This window comes from Glandiceps talaboti, chromosome 6, assembly GCF_964340395.1.
Source record: "Glandiceps talaboti chromosome 6, keGlaTala1.1, whole genome shotgun sequence".
Lineage (NCBI taxonomy): Eukaryota > Metazoa > Hemichordata > Enteropneusta > Spengelidae > Glandiceps > Glandiceps talaboti.
In genome coordinates, this window is record NC_135554.1 from 19142765 (window position 1) to 19160700 (window position 17936).

The 17936-nt window shown below is 36.3% G+C and overlaps 1 protein-coding gene across 1 annotated transcript in view; it reads left to right on the forward strand.

The window, feature by feature from the left end:
* Positions 1-5029: 5029 nt before the first annotated feature.
* LOC144436075 (uncharacterized) overlaps positions 5030-17936 on the forward strand; it is a 57336-nt gene continuing 44429 nt past the window's right edge. The window contains exon 1 of the mRNA XM_078124749.1: positions 5030-5169. The gene's annotated coding sequence lies outside the window, so the exon portion shown is untranslated. The remainder of the gene's footprint in view (positions 5170-17936) is intronic.

Genomic DNA, 17936 nt, shown 5'->3' on the forward strand with positions numbered 1-17936 from the left:
ATATATACTTTAATATATTCAATCTCTGCATGCAGGTGTTGACAAACACACTTACGTCATTACTATGTCTTATCGGTTTATGGTAATTGTGTTTGATGAGTGTGTAGACGTTGTCATTCACACATTTTAGTTAACGCATTGGTGGTTATTTTTACAAGCCCCTCCATAAGATGAATATGCATGAAAATTTAGCTATTGTCCTCTGTTTGTGCTTGTCGCTAATACGGTTCTCTGATTGGCAGTTATTTATATCCTGATGACATTCGCTAGACCTCGGTTGTTCCATCCTCGATAGCGTTGTTCGGCTGTGTGTCGTATTTTATCGGAAGAACATCCGAGGGCTAGCTGATAGACTAGACAATATGATGAGTCAACGTAAAATGAGACCCTCTCCAGATCGCATTTTCTAAACTATGGCCCTCCCTTGAGAGCTGATTTGTAAAAAGTGTTCTTTCTAATTCCCAGCCCCCCCCCCCCCTTGTAAATACTGAAGACTCCCTGTGTAAGGTATGGTATACAAGAACAGAAGACACTAATTGCACAGCGATTTTGAAAAGAAAAGAGATAACTGATGACGAATTGCTGAGGACATAACCCGATGACAAATAATCGAAAATGTACAACAAATATAATGACGGATTCACATCTTTGGATCTGAATGTAAACCCCTTATTAAAATATATTCAGTCGATACAAGACCTGACCTGACCTGAACTGGCCTTGCCTGACCCTGCGCGTCGTAACGAGCATTCCCTCATTCTAATTTCCAAAATGTGACCCTCTCCAGAGAACCGCTTTGTAAAATATGACTCCCACCTCCTCATTCCCTGCCTTCCCTTGTAATCATTGAGGCTTCCTAATAAAAGTATGGAAATGAAGCCGATATTGACAGCTAGTGCACATACATGTATGTGATTTACAGAGAACTGTGTATGTCATGTCCAATCTACTGTAAATCATATAATACCGGCTTGATTTCCTTGTTTTGCAAATTTCGCGTTATAATAATTGCCTGCAAAATAACTGGTGTGTCATTTGTTTCACCGTGCTCTGTTTCTGTTTGAAAAGTATTAGGAGTAACGTATGCCAAACTATGTACTGTTTATATTAGGGCTGGGATCAGAATTGAGGGGGGGGGGGGCTTTTGGGAGTAATTGTGGGGGGCATGAAAAAAATGAGGATTAAAAGGGGGGCATGAAAATTCTGATGGTCTGAAAGGGGTGGGGCGAAATATTTTGCTCATGGTTTAAACCAAAACACTCAGGAGCAGTCGTTTACCGAGTAAATTTTAAAAAAATCTCGTGTCTTCGCCACAATAACTTCTAAAAAAACCCTCAGTGATGAGTTGGTGTCTGTCTGTCTGTCTCTGTGTCTGTCTGTATGTCTCTCTCTCTGTCCCCCTCTCTCTATCTCGCTCGCTCGCTCGCTCGCTCTCTCTCTCTCTCTCTCTCCCTCTCTCCCCCCCCCTCTCTCTCTCTCTCTCTCTCTCTCTCTCTCTCTCTCTCTCTCTCTCTCTCTCTCTCTCTCTCTCTCTCTCTCTCTCTCTCTCTATATATAATGAATAAAGTTGGGGTAATGAAGACAATTTTCAAGCAGTCTATAGCTTTCGATTATGTGTATGGTTTGAGATTTTATGCCATTAAATGTCCTTATTTCTTTTAAAAAGTGCTTACTGTGGGAGGGAGTCCCCTCCCACAGTAAGCACCCTCCCAACTGCTATGTTGAGGAATGCTGTTTCTGCCCAGAATCAAGATTGAAAGAGAAAACAAGTATATAGGTAGGTTACATTCCAATGTGAGACTTTTTCGCAAAGCCCACATGAATTTGTAAAGAAATCTCTCATTGTTATGTATGGAGCTGAAGTTAATCTCCACTGTTAGTTTAATGTAGTGTACCATACTGTACATCTCTGAAGTGGAGCGCGGGGGGTGGGGGTGCGGCTACGAAAATTCTTGGGCTCGTTTCGGGGGGGGGAGCATGAAAATATTTTGAGAACGCGAAGGGGGGGGGGGGCTGCGAACATATTTTGGACCAAAATAATGTCACCCCAGATCCCCCTGCCGTAAATTCTGACCCCAGTCTAGATACGGTTGTAGTCCGCGGAGATAGTCACTGTCACGTGTTTGTTGTAAGATAGTGCAACCATATTTTTGCGAGTATGGACAATTATATATATTAGCCCATGACAAAAAATGTCAGAGTTCCGGTGTTCGCATCCTACAGAATCAAAAGAGACAACGGCACCCCACCCTCACCCCACAAGCTTTACATGTATATGTGACGCAACTTTCGAAACTTCACAGAAAATATTCATTGATCTCAACACTAAACCGTCATGTGTCCTTACTATTCCAAAATATATTTTCACTAACAGTTTTCATTTTGCTAAGAAAAGTATCACGCTACAACACTTTATAGTTTATCTGCGAAAAGTTACCCGTATTTGATTTGTCATTCTATAGTTCAATCTTACACTAGTAGTTTGGAACCGGATGCCGAAGCAGCACTACACGAGTACACATATGGTGGGCAGCGCGGCGTCGACTATATATCCCGGACACCCACCGTCCAGCACGTGTCATTTCGGGACAGTACGTTAACTATTCAACAATGTATTTTCATGTAATTGAACAGCAGCCCACATAACAGTGAAACTTGTAATATAAAAGATTGAATGTTGGCATATGCTGTAATGGATTGTATGCCCTCTGGGAGTTGAGGAATATAAAAGGCCGTTGTGCCGCGTGAGCACCTTGGCCTCTCAGGATAAAAGGCGCATTATAAATATTCATTAATATTGTTATTGTTATTGTTATTGTTATTGTTATAATTTAATTATTTATAATTTATAACAAAGAGCACAATAAACATAACCTATGAGCATGTAAAGAGGGTTTAATAATTAAACACTGGATACAAAGAATATAGTTTTATTAGTCTTATACATGTATGTATACATCTGCAATAAATGAGTCCAGGAACCGTGTTATAAACAAACAAACAAACAAACAAACAAACAAACAAACAAACAAACAATATGCATGCGGGGATTTGATAAATAAAAATATTTTGAACACATGGATAACTATATATATATATATATATATATATATATATATATATATATATATATATATATATATATATATATATATATATATATATATATATATGGTTTTGGTAGTTCTGGAACTCTTTCTTGGTTGTAACTCGGAGTTTCACGCATTGTGCGATCATCAGACAACTGATGATCAGTTTTCATTTTGCTAAGAAAAGTATCACGCTACAACACTTTATAGTTTATCTTCGAAAAGTTACCCGTATTTGATTTGTCATTCTATAGTTCAATCTTACACTAGTAGTTTGGAACCGGATGCCGAAGCAGCACTACACGAGTACACATATGGTGGGCAGCGCGGCGTCGACTATATATCCCGGACACCCACCGTCCAGCACGTATATATATATATATATATATATATATATATATATATATATATATATATATATATATATATATATATATATATATATATATATATATATATATATATATATATATATATATATATATATATTATATATATATATATATATATATATAGTTTTGGTAGTACTGGAACTCTTTCTTGGGTGTAACTCGGAGTTTCACGCATATTGCGATCTCATCAGACACTCTGACTCATCAGAGTGTCTGATGATCGCAATATGCGTGAAACTCCGAGTTACACCCAAGAAAGAGTTCCAGTACTACCAAAACTATTACGCTCTGCCACTGCGGTATAGAGCACTGTCTTATAGCAGATTGATACTCACCGAGTTATATATATATATATATATATATATATATATATATATATATATATATATATATATATATATATATATATATATATATATATATACATACATACATGAATATTTAAATTGGATATTCAAATATAGGTATCCCGCGTGTTTTTAACATTTGCAACCAGCTTTAAAAATTGCAAGATACCACAGAGCAACAACTCAGAAATCGTCGGGATTTAAGCCTTTCTGTTCATTTAGCTGTCAATTTCGCCGGTTGAAATGTGAGTTCTAAGCATATTTGTTCTAGCGAGGTGGATTTTTGACTGATCTGAAGTCAATTTATGGCATTTTTTTCAGGATATGAAAATTATAATCGTACGCATAGTACTTGATCAGTCTCAACCCTTGGGGGTTATTTCCATGTGACCATTTCGTTGGGGGGGGGGGGGGGCAGTGTTTGGTTGTTCGTTGGTTTGTTGTCGTTTACTCATGTATGTATCTACTCATTTGTCAGTTTATTTTGTTTGTTTGTTTGTTTGTTTACTTGTTTGTTTGTTTGTTTGTTAACTTGTATGTTTATTTTGTTTTGTTTATATTTGTAAACAGAACTAAATGAGCCTGGGCACCCTGTGATTGAAGGTCTCCTAACGTTATCTTTACGCAAACTTGACACTTAAAGAGAACAAAGATTTCAAAAAATTATTGAAAAAAAGTCTCAATCGTACAAAATAAAAAGCCACACTTACTGCCGCTGACAGATAACTGAATATGAATGACATAGCGGCTATCAAAAAATGAAGTGATAAATTTCAGCCAAGGCCACTGCACTAGCCACTCTGACTCTAGCACATATAGTGGGCTGAGAATTCACACGAGACCTCGTTCTCCCCACGCGTTATCATTTACGTGTATAATTTAAATGACAAGCTTGTCTCAGCTCATTTCCGCTCTTCCTGGAAAGTACGACTAAGTAGAGTCACGTGACCTAAAAGTTTATAAAAACTTTGCTTCCTTTTATATAACGCGTGAATAATAGGTCATCAAATATACAAATACTAAATAAATTAGCTAGATTAATTTTACTATTCAAATGTTAGATTTTTGCTTTGATCAGAAAGAGCTAATGTCGTGCATTTACGCACAGCTATGGAGTCAATAGAATTGTATGTAAATCAGAATGCCATATAAGGAAGTACTGGGTCATTATCCAGCTAGTCAGATCATATGGGTCAAGAGGAGTTAGACATGTTGGAAAGTACGTAGAAGCAGTCGAAACTCCAACAACATTATCGAACATTGATTACAGATGAACGGACGACCAATTTCAACGGTCTTTCAGGCCTGATGTTACGATGAAGTATTTGAGATATAAGCAAGGTAAACTGACATTACATTTTGTATTCAAACTTTTTTTCTGTTCAACGTTGGAGGCCGGAGTGCGTTTCCGTGTGTACAGGCTAGTATATACTCGTAGTAGTAGGTACATGTATGTATTTCGCTTCCGATGGACGTGGACAGAATCATGGTGAAACATGAATTTTGTCAGTGTAATGTTATGTTTCTCCGATGAAGATAGCGTCGTTGTATATCGACCCATATACAAATGTACCAATACAATATATTGTACACACAACGGCCAGAGAGGCAACCAATGTAGTAAACAACATTGGCCTTGCGCCTTGTCTCCAATATTTTGATACTGGGTGTCATATACATATTAAAACACCTTCTTCGGAGAACAAAACGTATATGAACTGCTCTTGAATGTCTTCTGGTCTGTAGAAATCCGTTCTTGTGTACACTGTCGGCATCGTCATGCATGTAATACAAGTTGGGTGATTTTTTACAAGCGATTTCATCTCGTGATGGTATCACTCACAAGGCGTATAATGTAGAACAGCCTGCGGGCACATACACCGCGTACCGATACTAGTGGTTTTCGATGTAGAGCTAATTACTAATTTGCTTATATTTCTTAGGTACTGATTTAATTAAACTATGAAGGTATTGGGTGTTTTGTTTTACTAACAGTCAAGAAAACAACAGATTTAAAACTTCGATAAGCACATGAAAGCGGGCCTTTACGATTACGTAAATGGGTAAACTAAACCAAGTGTCTTCAGAATCTTTATCTCCAGTGATAAACAAAATTATGTAATCTCTCCGTGGGCTTGTACGTAACATCACACGAACCAAAACACGTACACGTACGATGCGTATATCTTATCCGTTTGTCTGTTAGGACCCTGAGATACTTGATACAAAAGTATTGCGTCACTATTGCAAGTTTGATCTACTTATAGTTCTACTGAATGTTTGTTTAAAACTGTGACATGTCATGCAGGAGTGAAAATTATACCTTTAATAACCACGACAGATAAAAATAACAAAAAATGCAAAAAATACGTTGTGTAAACAATGACAGATATTGCAAATAAAAAAATTAAAAAGGAGAAAAAACCTCAAGCATGCTCGTAGATATTATATTTGCAAGGAATTTCATTATTTGCTAGAAAAAGAAACTACTGTGTTACATGGATGTGAGTTTCACTGGTTTATGAGGTATGCATGTATAGTAACTATAGAAGTGAAAAGTATTTTCATGTGGATTTTATTTTTATATAAAAAAAATTGTGAGAATGAATTCCAATTGTATGTACTGTTGTTTATGCAATATGTATGTACCCCATTTGTGTATTGTGAGTTTTGAATGCACGTTCTTGGGCCAGAAGGTGGAAAAAAGTAAACATATGTAAGCGATAAATTTCCAGCTGAGAAAATTGTAAAATATTGAAAAGAATTTGAAACATTAATATTTCTATTTGAAATGTTTATTTTGTCTTTTCTGACTTGTTGAAACCTACAAATAATCATAATTTGATTGCGTCAAATGTTTTCCCAAAGATCAAACTTATGTCGAATTTCCTTGCCTTTTAATGTCAGCCTTTTCTGATAGCAACTATGGGATTACAAATTTTTGCAAATATAGTGAGAGCAGGGTCCTCAGAATTAAAAGAAGGGACTATGACTGATCGTGGAGAATTAAGTGACTCTGTGTTTCGCACAGCAAACTTCAGGCTATCGAAACATTTTTTCCTTACCATTAAAATTTTCTACATTCCTGATACATATACATTGTACATATGCATATATCATACATCATATATCACATAAGAATAAGTGATATGCAATTATCACACTTACGACCTGTTAAATGGCAACTATAATCTATTTTTATACTGTTCTTAGAAATATAGATTGATATGTACCATTCTGTATTTTTTAACAATAATAAAATGACTTTATGACTTAAATTGGGGTAGAGATTAAATTGAGGTGACACTTTACTTTTTAGTGCTGCTAGATCAATTTGATAAGAGCCATTAACCCTATATATCTTTGGTCTAGACAATACAGGCAGAAAGGTTGAAGTGGTACGTTGCCCCTGAGTGATGTGGCAATGATATATTCATGATATAGAGTCGATTTACAATCAATTTGTCAGATATGTTGTCTCTTTAGCTGTGAATGGAATCATAATAATGAGATCAGACGGAACTGTATGAATTCATGATTGAACTGTTGTTATCAGAGGGGGCTGGCTAGCTATGCCCTCGGGAATTACATCATCTCAGCAAGTGGTCTTTACTCATAGACTGAGAGATTTGTTGTGCCCACAATGTCATGGTGAATCTTTCAGTGTGACTTACTGAAAGCTTATTTGAAATTGCATTTGCTAAATATCCAGCTGTGCTGTTAGAGAGAAGGCAGTGTTCATAAGTCACTTTCTTTAATGATCCAGGTTTAACATTAGTCATGGGCCACAACATCATACATACATACATACATGTAAGTATTTGTTGTCGTTAGTCTTTTTTGTTAATAAAAGGTTATTTACAAATTACATAGTCTACTCTACACTCTCACTTGTTGAATGACTAGTAGCCATTGGCAAAACTCATACTCTAGTAATGGCTGTGATACTGTATGACTAAAATGGCATCATTCTAGTCTTATTTTAGACTTCAGACTATCACAGCAGTTTATACGGTAGGAGTTTTGCCCGTGGCTGCTGGTTTTTAGACAAGTGATAGTGAATGGGAAGATATATTAAAGTAACCTTTTATTTGGAAACAAAACATTAATGTGATTGCTGAACTTCATTTTCACACTTCTAACCAAATTTCGAAAACTTTCACGCCTTCAATGATAACAGCTTCTGTATTTACCTCTGAGATGTTGATAACTTGATAAAATATACTTGTAATGTGAGATATAGGGTGCTGGGTTTCTGGCAGTATTTTAATGTGTTTACTATACAATCATGTTGTTTTTTTTCATTACATTGATAGTAGTGGTGTGACTGCTACAGTTTTCATCATAGTTTACATTTGATGTTGCACTTGTCAACATTCGTTTAGGTGGGGGGGGGGGGGGGGTTGACCTAAACGAACATCGTTTATTTGGTGAGCTTGTGCGACATTTTGCAATCGTCCCTAAGGGTATAAAGAAATGTGTTACTTTTTAATTGTGACTGGAAGCCCGGGAACAAACCATCTAGTATAAAGGATGTATTAAACTTTCAGTGTCTTGATGTATTATATTATTATTGGAAAATAAATAAAATGATAGAAAAATTAATTATTGATGACAATACTAAAGAAAGTAATCAAGTTAATGAAAAAACATGGTTGAAAGTAGATCAAATATTGTCAGATAAGAAGACAGATATTTTTTATATTTTTTTTTTTTATATTTTTGTGCTGGGAATTCCTCCCAGCGATTTTCTGTTATGCAGACAAATACACACAAACAAACAAACACACAAATGCTACAGAGATCCATTCGGGTTTTGGGACTACGTGACAGGGCTATGTAGCACGCTCTATATCACGTTGCTATGGAACTGTCAAGGCTTTCCCAGTCAGTCCACAGGCTATCCCAGAGTCACCCAGGCCCGGCAAACATAGCACCTGCAGGCTCCGTGTGAGTAATCATCCCCGACTTTTCGAGTCATTACTCCAGGAGTCCCCCCAAATTCGCACTCGTCTTGTGAGTGAGACACGACTGAGTGATACAGCCTACCCATCGAGTCTGTAGAACACTCACCCTGGGTTTGGGTCGGTCACAGAAAAATCCCCTGTTTCCAGTGGGATTCGAACCCGTGACCTCCCGACTGCTAATCCTGTGCGATAACCACTACGCTACAGGGAGCCGGTAAGAAGACAGATATGATACGTGTTCTTGTGATAGTTATCCTAAAAAAAAAACATAATCAGGTTAATGGGAAGCATTTGTTTGAAAAGTAAGTCATTTATATGATCGCACAAGAAAACAATATAACACTTAAATGCTTGTAATAAGTGATAACAATACTAAGATGAAAGTAATCAAGTTAATGAAAAAACATCTTTGAAAAGTAGATCAAATATTGTCATATAAGAAAACAATATGACACTTGTAATTAATCGTGATTGATAATGATACTAAAGAATGTAATCCAGTTAATGGGAAAACACGTATTTATTTGAAAACCAGATTAAATAAGGCCATAGAAACACATAACAGAATACTTAACTTTACAATGGAGATAATGATATGGGGGTGGGGTGTAGGTGTGGGTGGGGTGTAAATGAAGTTGCTTTCCATCAACTCATATTTATTTTGTGTAGATCATATTGCAGATAGTTAAAGTTGGAGAGGTTACATGGTGCTGGAAACCACCATAAATTTAACATTGTGTAAAACTGGGAGTAGATTAGACTATTTTGATCCACATTAGTTATTGAGTACGGTGCAATGTTTTGACCTCTTGGATATATATGTACTTTCCTATGTAATCTTATTTTCGATATACTGTTATTTTTTCTGCTCCTGAAACTATATTAGTACGGTCAAAATTCCGAAAGCAATACAGAAAAATGTTTTCTCATTATTTTATTGAATTATGTATCACACAGAAACAGTCTGCTTACAATTGACTGCACAGCTTGCTGTACTAAAATATAAAGATATGGCAGTTATATTTCTAATGCAATTATTAGCTGTTTTTGGTTTCATGTTTGAAGGATTTAGAAATGCATGATAATTCCAAGAAACAAAATTTATTATTTCTGATTATTAATTTTGATTGATACCTGAGTAAAGGGAAAAAAACAGTACGAAGAACTGAACTGACTCTGAATTCAGAGTTAATGTTACGGATGACACAAATGAAATGTGTGACTTTAGTTTTTTTGTCTCTGATACGACAATTGCGAATGTTTGTACATAAGTAGGCTGTTGACAGTTGTTCATGCCTTTTTTGCTCATTCTCGCAAACCAGAGTTATTATTTCTACAACTACACTTAGAAACAAGCCCCCAGTGCAAGGCTTTTTAAGAACGTTGCCGTAAAAACAGGCCGTGGTTTGCGACGATGTTTTTGCTACGTTTCATGTGAAACAAAGTCGTTGTCTTGCTCCGTAGCACTGAATACTAATGCGTACTGATAATGATATGAGGCACGAGCCCATGTCTCTGGCCCTCGCTGTTCATATCATTATCAGTACGCATTTGCCATTAGTATTCAGTGTTATGGAGCGAGGCAACAACATTGTTTTAGATGAAACGTAGCAAAAAAGGCACAAACGACTGTCGACAGTCTAGTACATAAGGCCAGTGGTCATAGTATTAGTACTGAATAAAGGATTGAACCATTCTATACTTTCAGTGTTACAACTGAAAATTTTTACACACAGAGTCAACATTTTTTTGGAAACCAAATCCAGATTTCTTCACTGACCTCTTATCGACGACGTCATCGGTGGTCACTTAAAATGAGCTGTTATTGTAATTCACTGCTGATGATGCTGATGATGTGACGTCAATAAAAATCTTGGATTCCCTTCCAGTAATTGTTTTTGACTAAGTGTGTTGCAATTTTCGTTTGTAACTGGAAAAAATGAAGCATTGTTGACTGCAAATTAAGTTGGAATAAAACATAGAGAAAGTAAATATTTCCTGATTTTGATTATTGTGATACTGTAACGTTGTGTAAGCTGAGATTTTTAGCTCCGCTGTCAGCGAAAGCTGAAAGCGTAGCTTTAGGTATAGGTGGGTATTGAGGTATAGAGAGTAGAGTGAATCATAGGTGTCCGTCAAACTTTTATATTTTTACTATCTACTCCGGAAGTGACAGTCGGAATTCTTCGATATTTGGTGTGCATGTTCCCTGGGGGGAGGCTATTCAGATTTGTTCATGCCAAGTTGATCTGTGCCATTTTCAATTTTTTATGATTTTTTTTCATAAAATGTCATTTTCATCAACTCCTTGAAAACCTCTTATTAGATTGCTTTGATATCTGGCGTGTTGATGCGCAGGGGGTAGCTTACTCAGATTTGTTAATTTCAAGTCAGCACATCCTCATTTTTATTTTTTATGATTTTTTTTTTGTAATTTGAAAAAAAAATGAATATGTTAATGAGCATAATGACCGACGCCATATTGGAAATCAGTCGACGAGACTTTAAGTAAACTGCCACTTTTCAAAAGACACTATTGACGTCAAACAAGCAATGTAATATGTGCTATAGTCATAATTCTACGCATTGGGCGCCCAAATGACAAGCGTTTGTTCGAAACAGGGTTGTAAACTTCAAATCCAATTCTGCACCCTTCTACATAATCAGCCAGTCCGCAACATCCTCATTTGCATACTCTATCCTGATTCGACCAGAAGCTGTAGGTGACCTCATTTGACCGAGCGATTTTCCACAGCAAGTATCTTGAGTATCAACACAGGACGTTCTTGGTACTCACTAAAATCACACTTCAGACCCACTATAAAAGTGTGATGTTTTCAGATAACATGTAACTTGTGGTTAATTCTATATTGTCGTGCAATTTGGAATGACAGTGAACCAGAATTCAGACAACTTGCGTAAGGAAGGGCATGCCAGGCATGCGGTTGAAGTTATGGCCGACAGTTCACATGTAAAGTTAAACGACATGAACGTGTCTTGCCTTTCCAAAATGCAAATATTTGGCAAGTAAAAATAATTAAAATAATTACAACTTTAATTTGGCTTCAGACTTTGCATTATGTTTTGCGTATCTTTCCCGTTTTACATGTAAATCCGAAAAGGTTCTCTCTCATCATGTCATCAGTGTCAGTGATCATACCGCGCGGGGCTGCTTTGAGTACGAGCGAAGTGAGGCATGTTGAGGTATTTTGTTGAGAATTATAAATATTGCGAAATGTCAAGTACAAGGTTTAAATACAATGGAATGATGAAAAAAATGGCAGAGTCTGCTGACAGGCGCCGGTCACAAGAAACACTGAATTAAAATATCAGACGATGTATGTATTAATCGCCGACAATCCACCCGTATGCACGAGGGACTAACCCGGAAGCAAGTCGTTGTCAGCCATACGTTACAGTGGTAACATCGTCCGAGAAATCGCTGCGTTCAGAGTGTCATTATTCACAGAATTGTTGTTTTCGAGTGAAAACCCGTCTTGAATTGTATAACTCTAACAAATGAAGACATGTCAAGTTATATTTTGAAAGTTGTATCGCTAGTTTGAGACGATTTTCTCACGTACTATAGTACTATCGAGGCTTACTTGGAAGTAGTAGGACCTTACTCCAGTTCATCGGGAAGTTTAGCCAGTCCGATAATTCTTTCTGGTTTAGTTTACAACACTTTTGATCACGCAGATTTTGTTGTTGTGATGAAAAGAAATAAAAAAAAAGATCATTTCAACCATTTCGTTGTGTTTTCTTTGTGAAAGGTAACCGAACATGAACGAGTGTTACCACTGTAACGTATGGCTGAGAATGACTCTCTTCCGGGTACTTGAGATTGTCGCCGTACGGAAACTAAGATGGCGATTAATACATTTCTTCCCTATATATATCTACCACAACTAGTACAAGTTGAATGTTGTTGACTTTGTAAATTTGTTAGAAAATTGAAATTCAAATTGCCTCAAAATTATTTTAGATCCCTAGTTTATTTCATTCATCATTAAAATTTTCCAGGGTTACAGCTGTAAGACACTGGAATTATTTATAGCCAACCTCAAAATCCTCTTTTTTTCTTTTTCTTGTGTGCATTTCCCAGTCATTTTTTTCTGAGATTTTGTGCAATTTTTCATAACAGTAGATTTTTGTCATAAAATGGTGACTATGGTATAAAAGTACAATACATTACCAACTTCTGTGTAAAATGTGTTTTATAGTGAGACATCATATGAAACCACTAACCACTTTATTGCATCGCTAAAACAAAACTGCATAGTGAAGAGCTGAAGACCTGAACCACTTCTACATGTCACCAAAATAAAAAATTAAATTAAAAAAAAAAACAGCGGAGCTATTCTGACCGATAGGTCGCTTGTAATGTGTTTTACTGGGAGGAAGTTTAGGTTTGCCAGTATACTATGAGGCTTCTCATGTTGTCTTTGAACATTGAACTGATATAGACCTGTTGCCGGTTCCAAGATGCACTGCGTGTCTCTCCATACAATGGCATGTATTCTGTACGTGTGGAGGGGTGTGCACGCGCTACTCAGGGGGATGGTTGTCACATGATGGTACCCTTGGTTTACCCGTAAAATCCCACTTTGTCATCGATGGCGTTCAGTTTTTGTTCGATAAAATCACCCATAATTAAAGAGGTCAACATGTCTTACCATTATTTCCTTATGAAAATGTTATTTCAAATGTAATAAAGACAAAACAAGACTAAATCTAACAACATAAGCGACATCCTCTCACGCAATGCATCTTGGAACCGGAAAATCGACTATTGATAATGGTAGCTCACCATCGGCACAAAGAAAGTGTAGCAATGACCATCGGCCCAAAGAAAGTGTAGCAATGACCATTGGCCCAAAGAAAGTGTAGCAATGACCATTGGCCCAAAGAAAGTGTAGCAATGACCATTGGCCCAAAGAAAGTGTAGCAATCACCATTGGCACAAAGAAAGTGTAGCAATCACCATTGGCACAAAGAAAGTGTAGCAATGACCATTGGCACAAAGAAAGTGTAGCAATCACCATTGGCACAAAGAAAGTGTAGCAATCACCATTGGCACAAAGAAAGTGTAGCAATCACCATTGGCACAAAGAAAGTGTAGCAATGACCATTGGCACAAAGAAAGTGTAGCAATCACCATTGGCACAAAGAAAGTGTAGCAATGACCATCGGCACAAAGAAAGTGTAGCAATCACCATCGGCACAAAGAAAGTGTAGCAATCACCATTGGCACAAAGAAAGTGTAGCAATGACCATCGGCCCAAAGAAAGTGTAGCAATGACCATCGGCCCAAAGAAAGTGTAGCAATGACCATCGGCACAAAGAAAGTGTAGCAATCACCATTGGCACAAAGAAAGTGTAGCAATGACCATCGGCCCAAAGAAAGTGTAGCAATGACCATCTGCACAAAGAAAGTGTAGCAACGACCATCGGCACAAAGAAAGTGTAGCAACAATGGTTAATTAGATGTATGGCGTGCCAGATGATAAAATGTAGCAATGTGCGTAGTATTTTTTGTCCAGCCAGGCAATATTTTGTTTCAGGTTTTATGATTTTCGTTATAATAAAATGTATTTATGGTGGATTTTAGATAAATCGCAAACATTTGGGTTGTATTATTAAATCCGATGATATATGAGCCGACTACTCTGCCAGTGCTGTGGTCTGATAACAATATACAAATAAAGTAGTTGTGCTACATGTAACCCCCATCTATTACAATTTATCAGCAAAGTATAGTATATCATTTGCTCCATATGGTATCAATAGAAGTATTTACCCTAACTATTGTTCAAATATGTATTGTGTTTACCCAGGATAATTCAAGGTAGATCTATTACAAATGTACGTTATTAAAATGTTTATTAATAGGAGTCCTAAGCTGTATACCATCACCTCCCCAGAGGTAAGGTCCCACTGGTCGTTTTTCCCATCTATTTTCTAGTTGCTAAGTAAATTATTTTCTTTCATTCCAATCAACCATTGAGTAAAGAATTGACCAATCATTTGCCAGATATTCACCCCACCATTCTGACCGCTCTCATTGGTCAAATAACAGATATAACAAATAAGAGATATTCGCCCCACTTTTGTGCCCAATCATTGGTCAAATAAGAGATATTCCCCCACTATTCTGTCCAATCATTGGTCAATTAAGAGATATTCCCACTGTTCTGAAACTAATTGTAGGTGACTTTAATATACCCATCCTGGTTTGTTAAGTTCACAACAGCCTCTCCCTCCCCTAATGTTTTCACCAATTGAAGCTGAATTTAGGAGAGAGCAGTAAACTGTACACACATGTAATATGTTTTAAATAAAAGGCTACCACTCATACTAAGGTACATATGAATATGCTAGAAAAAACTGTGGTGCCAGCAAAATTTCATGACAAAAATTGTAATGTGAATGACTACATTTACAATCAATGAAAAGAAGTTGAAGACACCTAAATTACCTGACACGTTGTACAATGATAGACTTACATTCAGATATAGGGATTCTCATCATCAAAATTGTTCATGTCGAATAGCTTTATGAGTTAGACTGATTAATTTACCTCCACGACCTATGAATATGGATGTCAGCAAAACATACCAGTAGACTTAATGGACTACTGACCTCTGGTATATTTAGATTAGTTTTAATGTATGTATCATTGTTAGCTGGTTGATGAACTTAAAAACAAGCTTCATATACAGAACAGTAAAATAATTATATGTGATATATATAAGAAAATGTAAGAAACCCCCCCAAAAAAACCCACAAATATAAATGAATGATTGAATGTATTTTGAACAAAGGAGTTAAGAAATAATGACAAATATATTTTTAAAAAAAAGAAAGTTATTAAAGTTGATATACAATAAATGAAAAAAGAGAAAAACCCAGAAGACGAGAGAGTGAAATATTAAAACAAAATTTAGCAACGCCAATAATATTATAATATTATAAAACTGAAAAGCCCAGTGTGGAGCATTACTAAAATTTGGGATTGGAAAACTGTTTAGAGTTGGAATTAATAGTTGTCTGGCAGAGCTATAGATTACATTAAAGTTTGTCTGAAACAAATGGATGGTCTTGTGATACTGATATCCTTATTACTCTGCTGATAACATGAAAACCTGAGATTGAAACATGAAAACCTGAGATTGAATCCCAGGCCTTTAAGTTGTATTGGTCACTGGTGTGCTTTGAAAAAGGGCGAGGGTGTCTGTTATGGGAGAAATGACATTGCCTCGGTGTTTTGCCCATGGGGTATGATGTTTCTAACACAAAGATAGACACAACTCAACTCTAGACTTACAATAACAGATACATAACACAACACAACAGTATCTTTTACCCAATCACATTGAAAAGTGATAACGTATTGCTATTCTTTTACAGTGCAGTAGAAACAGACTTCTGCTGAAAACATTACACATAGACTTGATGATTTTAATGACTTCAACTGTTTTACTTTCCAACTGATTATTTAATTAATTTGTCTGTTTCTACATCCCCGCTGTCTGTTTCTACATCCCCACTGTGTGTGACTCCTGCTATAATTGTTTATTTAGCATTTGAAGTTGTCTTATGAGTGAAACACCATGCAAGGCATCTCCATTTCTCTTGTAAGCACTGCCATAAACTTTGATAAGGAGGCTTAGTGGTTTATGAGATGGAAAAAACTAATCCTGTCTGATCTTTTAATGCTGCTAGACATTCAAAAGACAGCAGTAACATGAGAACCTGGGATTGAATTGTGGGCCTTTGAATAAAGATTTTTTATTTTTAAAAATTTAATTGTAATTAATCATAAACCTTGTGCAAATTAGTCCTGTTTTCTTCAACTTGTAATTTGTGTGTGTACAACCTCCCCCCCCCCCCCCCCAACATGGTAGAAAGAGGATTAAAGCAAAGAGTTGAACACTCATGTATGTGTAGTATTTCATGCCTGGGTAAAAACACAGGAAACAGGCAATTATACATTATATGTGATATCCACCACATGGACTTGAAATGAATAAATTGGGATGGCAGGAACTTTGCCTCTATGGTCAATAGGACATCATTATTATTAATTATGATCTGTTTGCTTTGATTTCTGCGAATTGCAGTTCCATTTTTAAAAGCCAGCAAACATTTATGCATGTAGTACCTAGGTACAAGTATGTGTCAGTGTTGTGAAGTGATCCATTATTAATAATGAGCGTCAGTCCTTGAGCGCTGCATACTTACACATCTACTGGTATATCGCATGTAATCTAATTTGAATCTACGATGCGAAGGATGATTTCGTGGAATAAAATGTTTTAGTTTCACCTTTGTGTTGAATCAGCTGGCATGTGTAGTCATCATTGCGAGCTTTGATACCATAAGTGCCTGGAGCTATTCAACTGATGTGTCTCCATTTCTGAAGGTTTTGCATCTGTAGATAGAGGTAAATCTTCTCTTCAATTCTACTTTTGTCAATATATAAATGGCAGAAATGTCTGTTTAACAGCTATATGTATGTTTCAATCCTGGGTCATGACTTTAAGAGTCTTATCTTATTCTTAGTAAGGATTACATGCAATTATTTGTTTGTTGTGAACCAACGTCATAGCTGTGGCAAATAAACATTTCTCAATCCTCTGTTTTAACCCCAATCTGAATTAGGCCTGTAGCCACAACCTGGCTTGAGATTATACACAATTTATTTGCAGAAGTACAATTACTACTCTTTTCAAAGAAACTTGCCCAAACTGTTAAACAAAGTATGAAGATCACTGAGCCTGATCACAAGGTTTTATGTTGAGATAGACACCATAAAAATAACACTTATAGACACAAGCTGATTTTGTGCATTTTGGGTGTAATATTCATACAGTACTCGTACAGTATTCTACTTACTGAACCTTTTAACCTACAATTGACTGAACTCAAACCTGGTATTATTAAGGTATAATTTACCAATGGTCCAGTGATGTGATTTATGTTGTTACGTTTACTCTTGTTTTGTATTTATTACGTTTGAAATAATGTTTTCATCAGGAAATGATGGAAAGACATGTTGACATCTGATTATGAGTGATTTTATAGAACAAAGACTAAACGCCATCTATAACATAGAATGATTTTACAGGTGAACCCAGG